This window comes from Mercenaria mercenaria, chromosome 16, assembly GCF_021730395.1.
Source record: "Mercenaria mercenaria strain notata chromosome 16, MADL_Memer_1, whole genome shotgun sequence".
Taxonomy (NCBI): domain Eukaryota; kingdom Metazoa; phylum Mollusca; class Bivalvia; order Venerida; family Veneridae; genus Mercenaria; species Mercenaria mercenaria.
In genome coordinates this window covers 72,401,209-72,417,625 of record NC_069376.1, presented here as the reverse complement: position 1 = coordinate 72,417,625, position 16,417 = coordinate 72,401,209, and positions in this window count along the sequence as shown.

Sequence of the window (16,417 nt, the reverse complement as noted above, 5' to 3'; positions counted from 1 at the left end):
TGTTTGATTCACCAAGCCCCTTCTATCTTTTCCAAATCCATATTTGTCATACATACCACACAAAGGTATCTTGTTACTGTTTGATTCACCAAACCCCTTCTATCTTTTGCAAATCCACATTCGTCATACATCATACTACGAGATGGTGTTTGAGACTTCCAAGTGAAGTTGGAGATACTTACATTGAACAATATTATGGGCTGAGCGATTTTTGTAGGAAGTCTGTAAATTTGGTTTTAAAAAAGCTTGTATGCATACTAAGGTACTCTGAAAGTTTTATATGGATCAAATGAGAAATGTAGCCAAAATTGCATTTTTTTCTCAAATCTTATGGCCAAAAAGATGCTGATAGACATTGGCAAAAAAGCAAATATGTTTTGCTGGATATTAAAGCACATTCTTGACTTTGTAAATGGTTAAACCGTGACAGAAATCCTCTTTTCTAAGCAGTGGTTAATTTAATGGTTTCACTTATTTTTTTAAGCTGACTTTTGCCAGTTTGTATGGAATATCTAATTTCACAAGTACGCTCCTTTATTTTTAAAAGGATTTCAAAATACCGAGTGTTTGCGTAAGAATAATTGTTAAGTTATTTTTTAATCCCCGCCACGAGTGGTGGGTTTGTGTGTGTGTGGGGGGGGGGGGGGGAAGTTACAGGAATGGTCTCCTTCCGTCTGTCCGTCCATAACAATTGTGGCCGCTCCATATAACTTCAAACCCTTGAAGGATTTTCATGAAACTTGGGTCAAATGATCACCTCTTCATGACGATATGCAGAACTCAAGAGTCAGCCATGTCGGCTCAAGGTCACGGTCACAATTCAAGATCAAAGGTTTTAGCCTTCCATTTTGTCCGCTCTGTATCTCCTAAACCCTTTGAAGGATTTTCATGAAACTTTGGTCAAATGATCACCTCACCAAGACAATGTGCAGAACTCATGAACTCAGCCATGTTGACGCGAGGTCAAATGTTGGGGCCTATCTCCTAAACCCTTTGAAGGGTTATTCCTGTGATCTTTCAGCATATTGCTTAAAACAAATTCATTGATGTCGTCATAAATTGACCATAGAATATACTTAACAACGTCAATGTTTCCACCCAATACCATTACAATAAGGCTGCTATTGTTATTATTAATATTGTTATATAACAGCGGCGGGGGATATAGCAGTCTTTCAGACTGCATTATTTTATTTGTAATACAAGCCGGCGAATGTATTGAACTCCAATAGAAACAGACCTATATCAGACACGTTACGTCAATGCTCTAGATGGATGTGTTTAAGATTTGATCTGGAGTGATGTAATTCCCTAAATTATGACGTTTTCTTGAAGATCGTTGGCAAAGATGTCTGTATGATAAAACACTAAATTACTGTCTTATTCCCTGGACATTTGGCTGAATTGCGTCTATTTCTGTTATAAAGCTGCGAAAGAAACAATTTCGCTGATAGTGTAAGAAAATGTAAGTGGTTGCTGAGAAATAAATAAGTATATCCAAAATGTGAATTAATTTTAAACAGAGATAAATACGAATAGAAATAAACTTGAGGGGAACACAAGTGTCGGCCGCCATAACCGGAAATCTTGGGGTTCCCCATTTTGGTTACGACCACACCCAGTAGTCTTTTTCCAGGAAACGGTCTCGAGAGTGTTTCAAATAAGCTTGAAGCTTCCATCACAATCGGGCTAAAATAAATTAGTATAAACTAAGTAAACTTCAGAAGTGTTCCAAATCAGCTATAAATCTATGTATTTTGTAAATAAAAAAAAGTCAAAATGAAACGAGAAAACATTCATCTGACGGATCTTTATGTAATTTTAAATATCTTAAAACATGTCGGTTATGTAGATTAGGTATTTATCGCGTCAATTCTGTTTCGCGATTCATTGATCATTACACATATCCGCCTTTTTCACGTGTCGTAATTATATTCAATGAGATGATGCTGTGTTTTTTTTTCTATTCACGACTGCTTGAAAATATCCTATAAGAATTTCCTTTGGAAGGATAAAACGTAATGAAGAAAAAATAGCAGTTTCGGACTGGTTGGGTCTGTTCGCGAGAGGTAATGAAATGTGCAACCCCTCTTCGCGCCCCTATCACCGAAATAAGCAGAATGCTATTATGCGATTGCATTGAAAAGGACTTCATGATTCCAGAAAGACCAGAAAATATAACGAAAACAAAACAGTCATGAATAATAACCAATTTTCAGAAGTAAAACAGATTATCGCTAATTTGTAAAACAGATTGTCGTTAATTGCTTATTCTTTAACGTAAAAGTAGGGTGCAGTAAAACACTTGCACTGCAAGACTTTCCAAGTTCCACTTGAACTTTAAGCGATATAATCTAAAAGAGATGCAAATCAGTAAGTGAAAATTGATCAAGAGATGTAGATTCAATGCTTTGATGATCTGAAAAAAATAGTTTACAGAACAGAAAACGTAGATTTAATGGGTTTGCAGTTTTTCCAACTCAAGTGGATTAACATCTAGAATAATTAACTTTGTTAAATTGTTTGTTCAAAATCAAATTTTTTAATGTTACCTTTTAAAACTATTTTAACTTTCTGGAATTGTTTGTTCAAAATCAAATTTTAATGTGACCTATTAAAATTATTTTAACTTTTTTCAATTGTTTGTTCAAAATCAAAATTTTAATGTGACCTATTAAAATTATTAATTTGGAAATCGTAGTATCGTAATAAACAAGTCCGGTCACCATAGATTATGAAACAGGTGCCGAATTCAGCAAAGGTGTGCGTGCGCGCGTGTGTGTGTGGAGATGTCACCATAGATTATGGAACAGGTGCCGAATTCAGCATAGGTGTGTGGGAAATCCAGCAAAGGTGTGTGCGTGTGTTTGGGTTAAGCGTCTTTTTGAACAATTTTTCACTAATATAAATGAAGGAGTTGAACACAATGCTCAGCTTCATAGTGCTGCATCACTGGAATATTATGAGATTCTTTCACTGGTTGTAGGTGCAGATGGGAATTTCCGGTCTCGAGGGTAATTGTTTAGGCGGTTACGAGGCTCCAGCCGAGTTACCGCCTAAACAGTTACCCGAGAGCCGAATATTCCCATCTGCACCTATAACCAGTGACAGAATCTTTTTCTTGCATACAGATATCAAGAAATAATAATAAAAATAAAATCAATCGAACGGCTTTCTTTTTAGAGCTGTTTCTTATAGCAGCGTATTTCAACAAAGCGCGGGAAAGCAACGTCCGTAAACAGGAAAGACATAATGACGTTTCAAAGACAAATAACAATGTTTAGTTCCGGTTATGTTTTATCAGTTGCAGCGTAACGCTATGATTTTTTGATAAAATAACGTGTTTTGAATCGAGAAATATACTATCAGGAACAAAGAGGAACTGTCAAGGTATTGGATTTTTATTCCGTTTTTAGAAATAAAATATAAATAACTACATAAATCTTCTACATATATGTAGTTCGTGATACGTCATTTAAAGCACGAGAGTCATCTTACACCCCGGGGTGTAAAATGGGTTTTTCCAGCACCGGTAAAAATACCGGAAATCCCCGTCTGGTATGCAAGAACACGCCGTAAGCACACGACATGATACCCCACTCAGTTACATTATAATGACGGCGGGCTGACGAATCCTAGTTTTATCCTCTTAACCCAGGAAGCTATTAGTACCATTTTTTCATGTCCTCTAACACTAGTATGCTGGGAAGGCTTGAAATAAATAATTAATTCTCTAAAATGTGTCCTAATTTTGTCAATGGTTAAAATATTAATTTCTTTAACATATTGAGTCATTGCTAGTATTTATTACGCTTTCCTGTTTGATGGTGCGATGATCACTGCTGTAGTCGCTCATCTTGCTCAAGCCGTTGTTTCTTTTATCACATCTTTTATACTTTATATTAAAGATTGATGATGCCTTTTTTAAAAACACTATTTGTTTCATTTTGAACACAGAATATTATAATTTCTTCTTAAATCCTTTTCCCTATTATTATTTTCTCAAATATTTGTACTAATAGTAGAAAGTTTTATTGAATCCACTGTTTTGATTACCTCCCTTCCTTTATGATTCCAGCTGTACAAGTTCATGATCCGCGTTAAAGTGTTTTTCTGTCCATGTATTTATGCATAGCATCTATTTGGACCGTTGTTTCCTCATTTTAACATAAAATAAAAAGCCGTATTGAACTTTAAATAAGCAATAATTGTGTCACTAATGTAAGAGCTGAGCGGGTCAGATAGGGTATGAACAGTTGAACTTAGGATAAGTGGAATGTTGACATGGCAACCGCACAGGTTTATCACCAATACCCATATTACAGCCCTGAAATTACCGTTGCCGATTTCTTAATTTTCAAAATGATATTGGCTCGTATCGTGGTGCCATAGTTTGAGGTAATATTGATCCAAGGCTTTACAAACAGTTCTTTTTTGTGTAATTTACTATAAGATTCTTTCACTGGTTATAGGTGCAGATGGGAATTTCCGGCCTCGAGGGTAACTGTTTAAGCGGTAACGAGGTTCCTACCGAGTTACCGCCTAAACAGTTACCCGAGAGCCGGATATTCCCATCTGCACCTATAACCAGTGACAGAATCTTTTTCTTGCATACCGATATCAAGATATAATAAGAAAAATAAAGTCAGTCGAACGGCTTTCTTTTTAGAACTATTTCTTATAGCAGCGTATTTAAACAAACCGCGGGAAACCAACGTCCGTAAAAAGGAAAGACGTCATGACGTTTCAAAGACAAATAACAATGTATAGTTCCGGTTTTGTTTTATCAGTTCTAACGTAACGTTATGAATTTTTGATAAAACGTGTTTTGAATCGAGAAATATACTATCAGGAACAAAGAGGAACTGTCAAGGTATTTGATTTTCATTCCGTTTTCCGAAATAAAATATAAATAACTACATAAATCTTCTACATATGTGTAGTTCGTAATACGTCATTTAAAGCACGAGAGTCATCTTACACCCCGGGGTGTAAGATGGATTTTTCCAGCACCGGTAAAAATACCGGAAATCCCCGTCTGGTATGCAAGAAATTGTCTTTGAAAATGCATCCATCCCCACAAAAAAAAGATAGTTATTTGACAGAAGAAGAAATATATATTAGAACTATTACTGCAGTTTAAGTATTTTTTATTCAGTATGAAATTCATTAGTTGTATTTAAAAAATACATGAATACACACTTTACAAGCCTGTGTTATTTCAAACACAATTTAAAATGTCAGAGGTTGTGGTTCATTCCCTAAATCATCTTGAATTTTCCTTGCATTTGTATCTGTTGAAAGAATTGTTATCAGCCTGCTTTTGAAAATATATTGTTTCAGTTCAGTTTATAGCAATGGTTTAGGTCTACCAAAGATCAAATGTATTTAGGGTCAAGTTTTTGGTTCACCAAGCCCCCTCAATCTTTTGCAAATCCACATACGTCATACATCATACTACAAAGATGGTGTTTGAGACTTTCAAGTGAAGTTGGAGATACTTGCATTGAACAATATTATGGGCTGAGCCCTTTTTGTAGGAAGTCCGTGTAAATTTGGTTTTTAAGTACTTGCAGACGAGCGATGGCACCCGTAGGTGGTGCTCTTGTTTTTATTTGTAATACAGCGAATATCGTCCTAAGACATACTTGAACTCCAGTAGATTAAGATGTGATCTGGAGTGATGTAATTCCCCAAATTATGACGTTTTCTTGAAGATCGTAGACAAAGATCTACGTATGATAAATCTTACTCTCAGGGAATTTGGCTGAACTACGTCTTTTTTCTGAACAATTTTGTTGGAAATTGGATTCATCTCTGTTTCATTAAATATATCTTAAATCAAAAAGGCTGTCTAGTGGGGAAAAAAGTAAATCACTATAATTATTCTTTATTAACGTTAGCGCTGGCAGAGTAAAACGATACAACGGATAGAAATAAACTTGACGAGAGCGGTGATCAAAATTAGTAGTTACGGCGCTGGCCGGCTAAGTCGTGAATCATGGTTTTCCCGAAGTGGTTACGCCCACACCATCGCATATGACACCAGTACTGCTTTACGGCCTGGAAAAGGGTTCGAGAGTGGTTCAAATATGGTTTAAGCTTTTGTGACAAGCTAAAATTTTTATACATTAACCCTAACCCTAACCTAACCTTTCCCGCTTTTTTTCATGTGTCATAGTAAGTTATATTTCGGGAGATGATGTCATTTGTTTATTAACGACTGTATTATAATCTATGGAAGGATAAACGCAAGAGAGAAATAGCAGCGGTTTGTTCGTAAGTGCTTGTTCTGGTAATGAAAGGCGCAATCCCCTTTGCACCTTATAAATACCAAGTTAAGCGGAAAGCTATTCTACAGCTGCGTTAAAAAGGACTTACGATTGTAAAAGGACCAGATAGAAGTCATGAATAATATCCAATTTGCAGAAGTAATACAGATTATCGCTAATTTGTTAAACAGATTGTCGTTAATTGCTAAACTCCTCAACATGAAAGAATGGTGCAGTAAAACACATGCACTGCTAGATTTTACAAGTTCATCTTGGAAGCGATGAAAATCAGCAAGTGAAAATTGATCAATAAAATCTGGAAAGTAGATCCCTCGGAAGCACAGAGAACAAGTCAAACAGTGAAAATTGAAGACTCGGTTTAATTGAGTCTGTTCATGAGCAGTAATTGAAAATGCAACACTGCTCACGCCCCCTAGCACCGGCTTAAGCAGTATTCAATCTTCAAATCTAAATGAGTTGAAATCAATGATCCCGAAGGACCAGAAAATATAACAACACTGAGACGAAGTCGCGGCGACTTTTTACGGCCGCCACACAGCACTTAACACCCGCTGTTGTGAAGTAAATAAAAAGTAAGACATGTTTTAAAGTCAATGCCCTGATGATCTGGTAAATTAGCATTTGGAACAGAGTACATAGTTTTAATGCGTTTGCAGTTGTGTTTTTTCAATTCAAAGGGATTAACATATATTATAATTAACTCTGTTAACTTGTTTGTTCAAAACCATAGTTTTCAATGTGACCTATTAAAACTATTATCTTTTTTATGCTCTTGACTCCGGGCCTAGTTAACGGAATTTCTGAAGTTTCTCATAGAGTATGTGTTATAAACCCTTGGGAAAGGGGCAGGAAGTCCTGCTCCACACAGGACACATTAAAGGACTGGCCTGTCTTTTCAAAAGAGCATAGCTATGTTAGCAAGACCTGTCTGTATCATAAGTTCCTCCGCATCCCCACTCTCTCTCTCTCTCTCTCTCTCTCTCTCTCTCGCTCTGCTTATTTATCATAAATATGGTGCTATTTAAATTTGGTATAATAATAAAGGTACTTAGCATTGACGCAGCATAATAGAAATATTAGATCTGGTCCACACAGCCTCTTTATGATTAAGTCTGACAATAGGCGAAGGCGTTTCACGAAAGCCTTTATAAATTAGCTTGTTTTATGTGTAAGAAAAAGTTTCGCACGCACCTGTTTCATCTTGATTAATATTGCAAATGTCACTTTCAATGATGCAAATGTTGTGAAACAGGTCCATCACTCTCTTAATTTGCGGATTGAGGTGCACAAAAAAAAGTGTTCTGTTATTCCTAAAGTACTTTGTGTACTGGTATTTAGAGGATAATAGATAACGTTTACACAGAGGTCTCTAGGAAAGGCGGTGATAAACTGCACCAAATAATTAACTGTTCCAAAGAATTAAGCATTATGCAATCCATGTAAAAATCAGTTTTGCAAAAGAAAATTTATCAGCAACAAAAAAAAAACGCTGCAAATTAGTTCCGACAACGTGATAAAACCATGGTTCCGTACAGTAATGGTTAGTTCAGTACAAGTCATCGTTTCGTTTGCTGCATAAGAACGCTCAGTACATAAAAAAATCTCTGTTAAGTCTTAATAAAGGCTGGCAACAGTTTTGGTATTTTAGTAGTTTTGATACTCGTTTGATTAGCTGCAGACGGTAAACCAGTCGACTTGGATTCGAGATGTCCTTTCTCTTCCACCTCTGATTCATATGGAGAAGTTGTCACTTACTTGCAGTAAACGAGTAAATTCTGAGAAAGAATACATTTTTTGAGACAAGTTTCACATTCGGCGAAGTTAAGCATTTTCTGGATTTCTCGCCAAATGCAGAATTTTCCAAACGGGGCGCAGACTGCCAGGTCAGAATTAAGTGATAATGATAAAGAATTGATAGAATGTTGTGTGTGACAAAATAATTTACCACTCCTACAGAAAATCAATGAAAGTAAATTTTTATTGTTACAAATATTAGACCAAAGGTGATAGATACATAAGAACGACACAGTCCTCTGACATTCAGATAACTGCTATTTTTTTAAAGAGGCAGTTGATATTCATATGACATGAATACCACTTTTTGTTAAGTTCAATTTGAATACTATTAAGTTTTTACCAGGAAAAAAAACAATTTCACTAGACCTATATTTTCTACAGACAACCTCGTTATTTTCGGACCTTGTTGCCTACAGCAGCAAAGACAAAATCAATTTCCATTATATTGTCTGAGCTCCTATGAAATACAAGATACTTTTAAGAAAAAAGTATACCAAAAATACATGATACTGGATACAACATAGATAAATGAGCCGCGCCATGAGAAAACCAACATAGTGGCTTTGCGACCAGCATGGATCCAGACCAGCCTGCGCATCCGCGCATTCTGGTCAGGATCCATGCTGTTCGCTAACAGTTTCTCTAAATGCAATAGGCTTTAAAAGCGAACAGCATGGATCTTGACCAGACTACGCCTACTGGTACATGAGTTGCTTTTGAGATGCTTTGTTATTTCGGGGTACGGTATGAAAATACGATTATAAGATTGCAGTGTGAGTCAACTCTAGAACCTTTCGAACTAACCCTTACCCTGCTAAATTTCTATAATGAACTTGCCTATCTTTCAATTTGGAGTACCAATAACTGTTAAAAGGGGTGCTTACCAAACAAGAGGGCCAAGATGGCCCTAGGTCGCTCACCTGAGAAACACACTATAACAGTGTAAACATTGTTTGACCTAGTGAATTCATGAAAACGAATATTCTGACCAATTTTCATTAAGATTGGACCAAAAATGTGGTCTCTTGAGTGTGAACAAGTTGTTTTTTTATCTGACCTAGTGACCTTTTTGTTGGCCCCACGTGACCTAGATTTCATCAAGGCAGCCATTCTGACTAAATTTTATGAATATCCAGTGTAAAATGCAGCCCCTATTGCGTACAAAAGGTTTTTCTTTGATTTGACCAGGTGAACGTCTAGTTTTTGACCCCAGATGACCCATATTAGAACTTAACCTAGATTTCATCCAGACAAACATTCTAATTAAATTTCATAATGATCAGGCATCAAATGCAGTCCCTGTTGCATACACATGATTTGACCTAGTGGCCTAGTTTTTTACCCAAGATTACCCATATTCAAACATGACCTAGATTTCATCAAGGCAACCATTCAGATTTAATTTCATGAAGGTCCGATGTATAATGCAGTCCCTATTGCATACAGAAGGTCTTTCTTGATTTGACCTAGTGACCTAGTTTTTGACCCCAGATGACCAAAATTCGAACTTGACCTAGATTTGATCAAGGCTATCATTCTGACTAATTTCATGAAGATCAATTAAAAAATACAGCCTCAATCGCATACACAAGATTTTTCTTTGGTTTGACCTAGTGACCTAGTTTTAGACCCCAGATGACCCAGATTTAATCAAAACAATCATTCTGACTAAATGTTATAAATATTCTGTGTAAAATGCAGCCCTTATTGCGTACACAAGGTTTTTCTTTAATTTGAACAAGTGACCTAGTTTTTGACCCTAGATAACCCATATTCAAACTTGACTTAGATTTCATCCAGACAAACATTTTGATCAAATTTCATGAATATCTGATGTAAAATTCAGCCCCTATTGCGTACACAAGGTTCTTTAATTTGACCAAGTGACTTAGGTTTTGATCCTAGATGACTCCTATTCGAACTTTTCCTAGATTTCATGCAGACAAACATTCTGATCAAATTTCATGAAGATCTGGTGTAAAATGCAGTCCCTAATGCATACACAAGGTTTTTATTTTATTTGACCTAGTGACTTAGTTTTTGATCCCAGATAACCAATACTCGAACTTGACCTTGATTTGATCTAGGCAATCATTCTGACCAAATTTCATGAAGATCAATTGAAAAATACAGCCTCTATCGCATACACAAGGTTATTTCATGATTTGACCTAGTGACCTAGTTTAAGATCCGAGATAATCCATATTTGAACTTGACCTAGATTTCATCAAGGCAATCATTCTGATCAAATTTTATGAATATTCAGTGTAAAATGCAGCCCCTATTGCGTACACAAGGTTTTTCTTTAATTTGAACAAGTGACCTAGTTTTTGACCCTAGATAACCCATATTCAAACTTGACCTAGATTTCATCCAGACAAATATTCTGATCAAATTTCATGAATATCTGATGTTAAATGCAGTCTCTATTGCATACACAAGGTTTTTCTTTGATATAACCTAGTGACCTATATGTTGATCCCAGATGACCTATATTCAAACATAACCTAGATTTTATCAAGACAATTATTCTGACCAAATTTTATGAAGATCAATTGAAAAATACAGCCTCTATTGCATACACAAGGTTTTTCTTTGATTTGACCTAGTGACCTAGTTTTTTACTTCAGATGACCCATTTTCGAACTTGGCCTAGATTTTATCAAGGCAATCATTCTGATCAAATTTCATGAAGATCAGTTGAAAAATACAGCCTCTATCGCATACACAAACTAAATGTTGACAGACGACAAACAGACAGACAGACGACGGACGCCGGACATAAAGCGATCACAATAACTCACCTCAGGTGAGCTAAAAATACTGACTGACGTGCAGGCTGATCATGATCTACACTGGTCGCAAAGGCAGAGACAATCGTGTCCAGCATGATAAATGTTAAGAACATGTTTTTTTCTGTTTTACCACTGGTTATTGTCAGAAAAATATTTTCATATCCAATATCATTGGCCGTGCGGATACGTTACTATTTTACTCTGCGACCATTGACACTGCACTTGAAATAATGTAACGAGGTATTTATTTTCCAACACTTCTTTTATGTAGGACCTTGTGTATGCAGAGCAATGCAATGCGTTTCCAGCATAATGTTTCAGCTTCTGTGAAAAACGAGATATTTTATCCAAGAATTGTCACGACGAGTTTGCACTTCGAGTGTAATTCGACCTAGCAAAATGCTTTAACGACATTTTTATTATGTGTCTCCGATCTTTTGTGTATTATTCGCCAAAATACGTTGACCGCTTTCATTGTGGTTTCTAATAGAGCGGGTAATAACCGTGGGATGGGGAGGGGATGAAAGCTTAATTACATATAAAATACTTTTAAAAGATTATGATTTTCCTACAAAAAGAAAAATAAACTGACATACTTGAATAAATTATTCATAAAAACTGGACTTATAGGAGATTGACCAGATAATTCAATAACAAAGGAGAGGACAGCCTGAGATTATATGTGTACACGAAGGAAGGAAGATGGATGATCTTGAGAAAAAAAGAAAATGTTTTCTGTTTAAAGAAAATCTGTCAAGTGAAATTTTTTAATTACTGTACATTGAAAATTAACTGTGGCGAAGCTATTTTTATCGTGCGCTAAAATGATTGACAGTACGGAAACAGAAGTGCGTCGGTTTTCCGCCAGCAAATGGTTGCAAGGTAAATACAAGTCTTTGAATCAGTCTTGTATACACCAACATTCCAGCTTACTATCTCCATACATGTGTTTATTTATGCTCTCAATGCCTGCGTTTTTTTTCATGACACACTAGCAAACGAAGCCTTGAGCAAATGACAAAATAAAAGGTATATTGTTACAGAAAGTTTCAGTTTCCACAAAGGTAATATAACTTCAATACATCTTACTTTGCACTGTATAATTTCTAATTGCAATGGCCGAGAAAGAAGTAAAAGCGGGGGGCTTAAACTGTGAAAATGATAGGACGTACCGATTATTTTCAGAATTTAGAAATTATAGGCAGTGCAGAAAAACAGCACTCGCTATTGTATCAGCCGAACACTTGTCTGCTTTTTCTCTTCTTGCTATTGATCATGTTATGTTCTAGTATTTGGGAGAAGTAGACTAACAAACTAACTCGTAAAAATGATCAAAAGCCTTTATACGGGCCAAAAATCTGTCTTTGGTCACGAACCAGTCCCTTTTTGTTTAGTTTGGAGGGAAACAAAAATGTTTCTGCCTTAGTTCGCTTCGTTCGCATTTGAATAACAGATAGAACACTTTATTACTTAATGTATAGATATATAATTGCCATATAACATGTTGTTTTAGGGACCTCCGTGGCCGAGTGCTGGTTTCTAATCCCTTACCCCTCATCGATGCGAGTTCGAAACCACACTTGTTGTGTAGAATTCTTTAAGTCATCGAACTGGCTTATGGAAGGTCGGTGGTTCTACCCAGGTGCTCGTTCACGCCTGAAACAATATCCATAGGGGGCATCTTGGGTCTTCCCTCGCCATAAAATAGCTGGAAAAGTCGCCATATGGCATAAATAGTATCGGGTTCACTCTAAGTAAAAAATGAATAAATAGGTATAGCAGTTTCTTCTAAAGGACTAATGTAAATATGCATGATTGCCTTAAATTTATTCTTTAATTTCTGCCATATTGTGTGTTTATATCTAACTGAGTTTCAAGTCTACATAGCTAAAATATTCTGGTTTTCCGCCTTATTCTGGAAATAATCCTTTCCCCAGTTATCATTTCTTCCATGACGGTATAACGCAGACATTACAAGTAATTTGATATTTACAAGTGAAGCTATGTATGCACTGTGGTGCGCAGTATTTCAAATTACATATAACCGTACTGCATAAAAAGTTTGATTGATCTTATCTTAAGGTTTTCTTGTTAAATGATTTTGTTTCTGTCGGAATAAGAGTCTGTTCGCAAGCAGATGACTTCATCTCGTGAAAAATTGTACAACTCAAACGACCCACATTGATGAGGAGCCACTGATTCGAAGTGATTTAATCACTTGGTTACGGAGGCTCAAACCTTGCTCAATGAAGTCTAACATTTTTGGAGTTAAACAATTTACTGCAACTGTTAGACTATCACTTACATATTACCAAAAAGTAACTTTTAAATACACACAAGAGTTAGTTTAGAATTCATGGTGAAACAATGCAAAAGATAAAAAGTGTCTGTTTGGTATGCCTAGGATAGTACATCTAGAATAAAGTTCGATTTACACGCTTAAAATGAAAACTAAAGAAAAAGGGTTAAACACAAAGTTTGATATTAAGGGTCCGAGTTGAATTTAGGATATACTAGTAAGTAAGAGTTGACCAGCTTCACTTTGATCACGAAAACATATTTCATAAATAAAAGCGCGCCCTGTGTTTGTAGTTTAATACAGATTATTTGATAGAAAAACTGTAATTTTACACATTTAGATATATCTTTAGAATTTATATTGCAGCTTCTTTTTATGCGCAAGTATCATAAAATCTATGATTTTCCCATCTCGTTATGAAAGTTTCCTTTGGTCAAAATACAGCAACAATCTATTCTCTGCCTTTTGATTGACCGAAAGATTTAGTTTTGAAGAATACAAGAAATAATCAAACGAAAAATGTTTGAACGCGGCAAGTAGAAATACTTTACCAAATGAACTAAAAATAATTTGTATTCACGCATAAAACCTTTGTTTATGTCGATATGTTTCGTGCACAAAAGTGTTTTTCTCATTCGAAAAAATTTCCAGTTCAGTCCTGGTTTTAATCTAAAATATCCCAAATTTATTTTATTTTTTAAAATCTCATTTACCGTCCGTAGAACGAGTTAAGGTACAAACGAATGTTATTGTATGATAATTTCATTATCGTTTCAAATATCGCCATTTTGTTTGTGTGTAGATAAATATGGCTTAACATCGGACGTGCAGTTTCGCAACGCTGAACTGTCAAACTAGAAATTGATATATCTTTACAATTATTTGACTATTTGGCCAAAAAATGTATTAAAAATTAACTGTAAATACTAATTCTTTATACAAGAACAGTAATCACGCGGAACAACATCTGCATAATTCCTCGGGCTATGTTGGTGCATTAGTTAGATGGGCTCGTGCACCAGTCAATCCCAAGAGAAATAGCAGACCGTAAAATAATAACTCGGTTATAAGACAGTAAAAGGTCTTTCTCCATAAAGTCAAAATTCCATCATAAATAAAAGCAAGTTCTTGGGTTTTAACGTATAATAATACTGCAATTAAAGAAATCAAGTTGAGCGCTGTAGTTTATTCTATCAAAGGATTGAAACTTGTTTCGCCGAAATGCATTCAGTTTTCACGACATGTTGTCTCTTCACATACAGAAATCCATACTATCAAATAACTGTATATATACAGACGTTTTGGATACACCGTCATAGCAAGATGTAATACAAAGAAATGAGTTAGGGTTTTTTGCATCCTATCTTTATTAGGGGTCTTCTTGTATATTTTAGCACACTTTCAAAAGCAGGCGCCGTATCAGCTTCTTTAAGAGCACCAAAGCCGGCGTCAGTGTACGAAGTGGAAAGAGGCACTGTTCTGGTCTTTGACACAACTAATGATATTATATAGGAGAGCATACACGTAATACTATTAAGTTTTTGAGGGGCCTCCATGACCGAGTTATTAAGGTCGCTGATTTCAAATCACTGGTGTGAGATCTAGCCTCGCTTGGTGCGTAGAATTATTCATGTGAGGAAGCCAACCAGCTGGCTTACGGAAGGTCGGTGGTTTCACTCAGGTGCCCGTCCGTAATAAAATAATGTACCCGGTGTATTGCTGCACAAGCAAAACTTGGAAAGTTGCCATATAACCTATAATTGTGTCGGCTTGACGTTAACCTCAACTAAAAAAACCAACAACAACCAAAACACATTAATTTCTCTACCAGACGACCTGTTTAATTTAGAATCCGGAGAGTTGAAAGATAAAATCAATTAGCAATACCTAAATGTCTCAACTTCTGAGGAAAACACGGAACTGATTACAACCCAAACATAAGTAATTCAGTAAAATTCCCAAGACGTGTGCGTCCTTATTACTATGGTATACAACTTTGAGAGGAGATGTATCAACTCTGTATATTGATTTATCGAGCTCCACCGTAGCATTATTAAAAATCGTCACGTCTAACAAGTCAAGCCAATTTTAATTCAAACATTAGAATTTTTAACAGACGTATTCTTTTACGTGAGTTAGTAACATGTTAATCATGTCACTTGTAATGAACAGTAGGATCTGCAGTGTGTATCATGTCTAAATCACACCTTAAGTTAATAATTTCTAACGGTTATGTAATATTGCACATGTTGCATTATTAATTGTGCTGTAAGAAAAACTGGTGGCTAAATGGAGTAATTGATCGCTAGTAATGAAATCAAACTGGATTTCACTTTCTTATGGATATTTCAAAAGTTAACGTTGTATACTGTAAACCTAGAATTGTTTTCGCGCTTTTTAAATTAGCGCCTTTCGCGGGTAGTATATTTCCGTGAAATTAAATAGCCGCGAAAAACTCTGTTCTAACAAAAACGCGAAATATTCTAGCTTCAGCTTATATAGATCGCTATAAAATGGTTTTTTTGTGCTTACACATACCTGGATATTAATAATTCATATTCTAGCACCGTAATTGTATAACATGAGTGCACAAATCCACATTATTTCAATTAATTTACAATTTACTTATTTATGAAGCAACAGCATTTTCAATATCGATCCGTAAGACAAACAGGGGATAAAACAAAAAGAATATGCATCTATCGAACGACATATACATGCAATTTGCAGTCGGCAGCCAATACGATATATTATTTGTAAGTAAAATATTGTGTCTATTTCTGCAAAGTGTGGATTAATCGCCTATTTAAATGGCAAACAAATGACAGTGTAATAACAGCAATTTACTGACTGTCAATAATTGGAGGTATGAATAACCGTTGATATGGATGAAAAGGATTAGGATGCATTTATAATTGAAGAATACAATAAAACCGAATGTTTTCGAGAATACTATAAATGCGACTATGCAGTGATACTTACCTTATAATATTAGATATGTTCACTTGCGACTTCATATTCGCGGGATTCGCGATTGATATGATTGCGCGAAGATTTGTATCCGCGAAAATGTTCATGTTTTGGAAAACGCGAAATATAGTATCCGCGAACATTTCTAGGTTTACAGTAATCTATATGTTTATTGTTATACAACGCGATGAATGCTATTTAACACCAGGTGTTTCTAGGTCAAAAGCATCCTGTCAGCTTTGTGCAAGTAGTTTCTATTGACA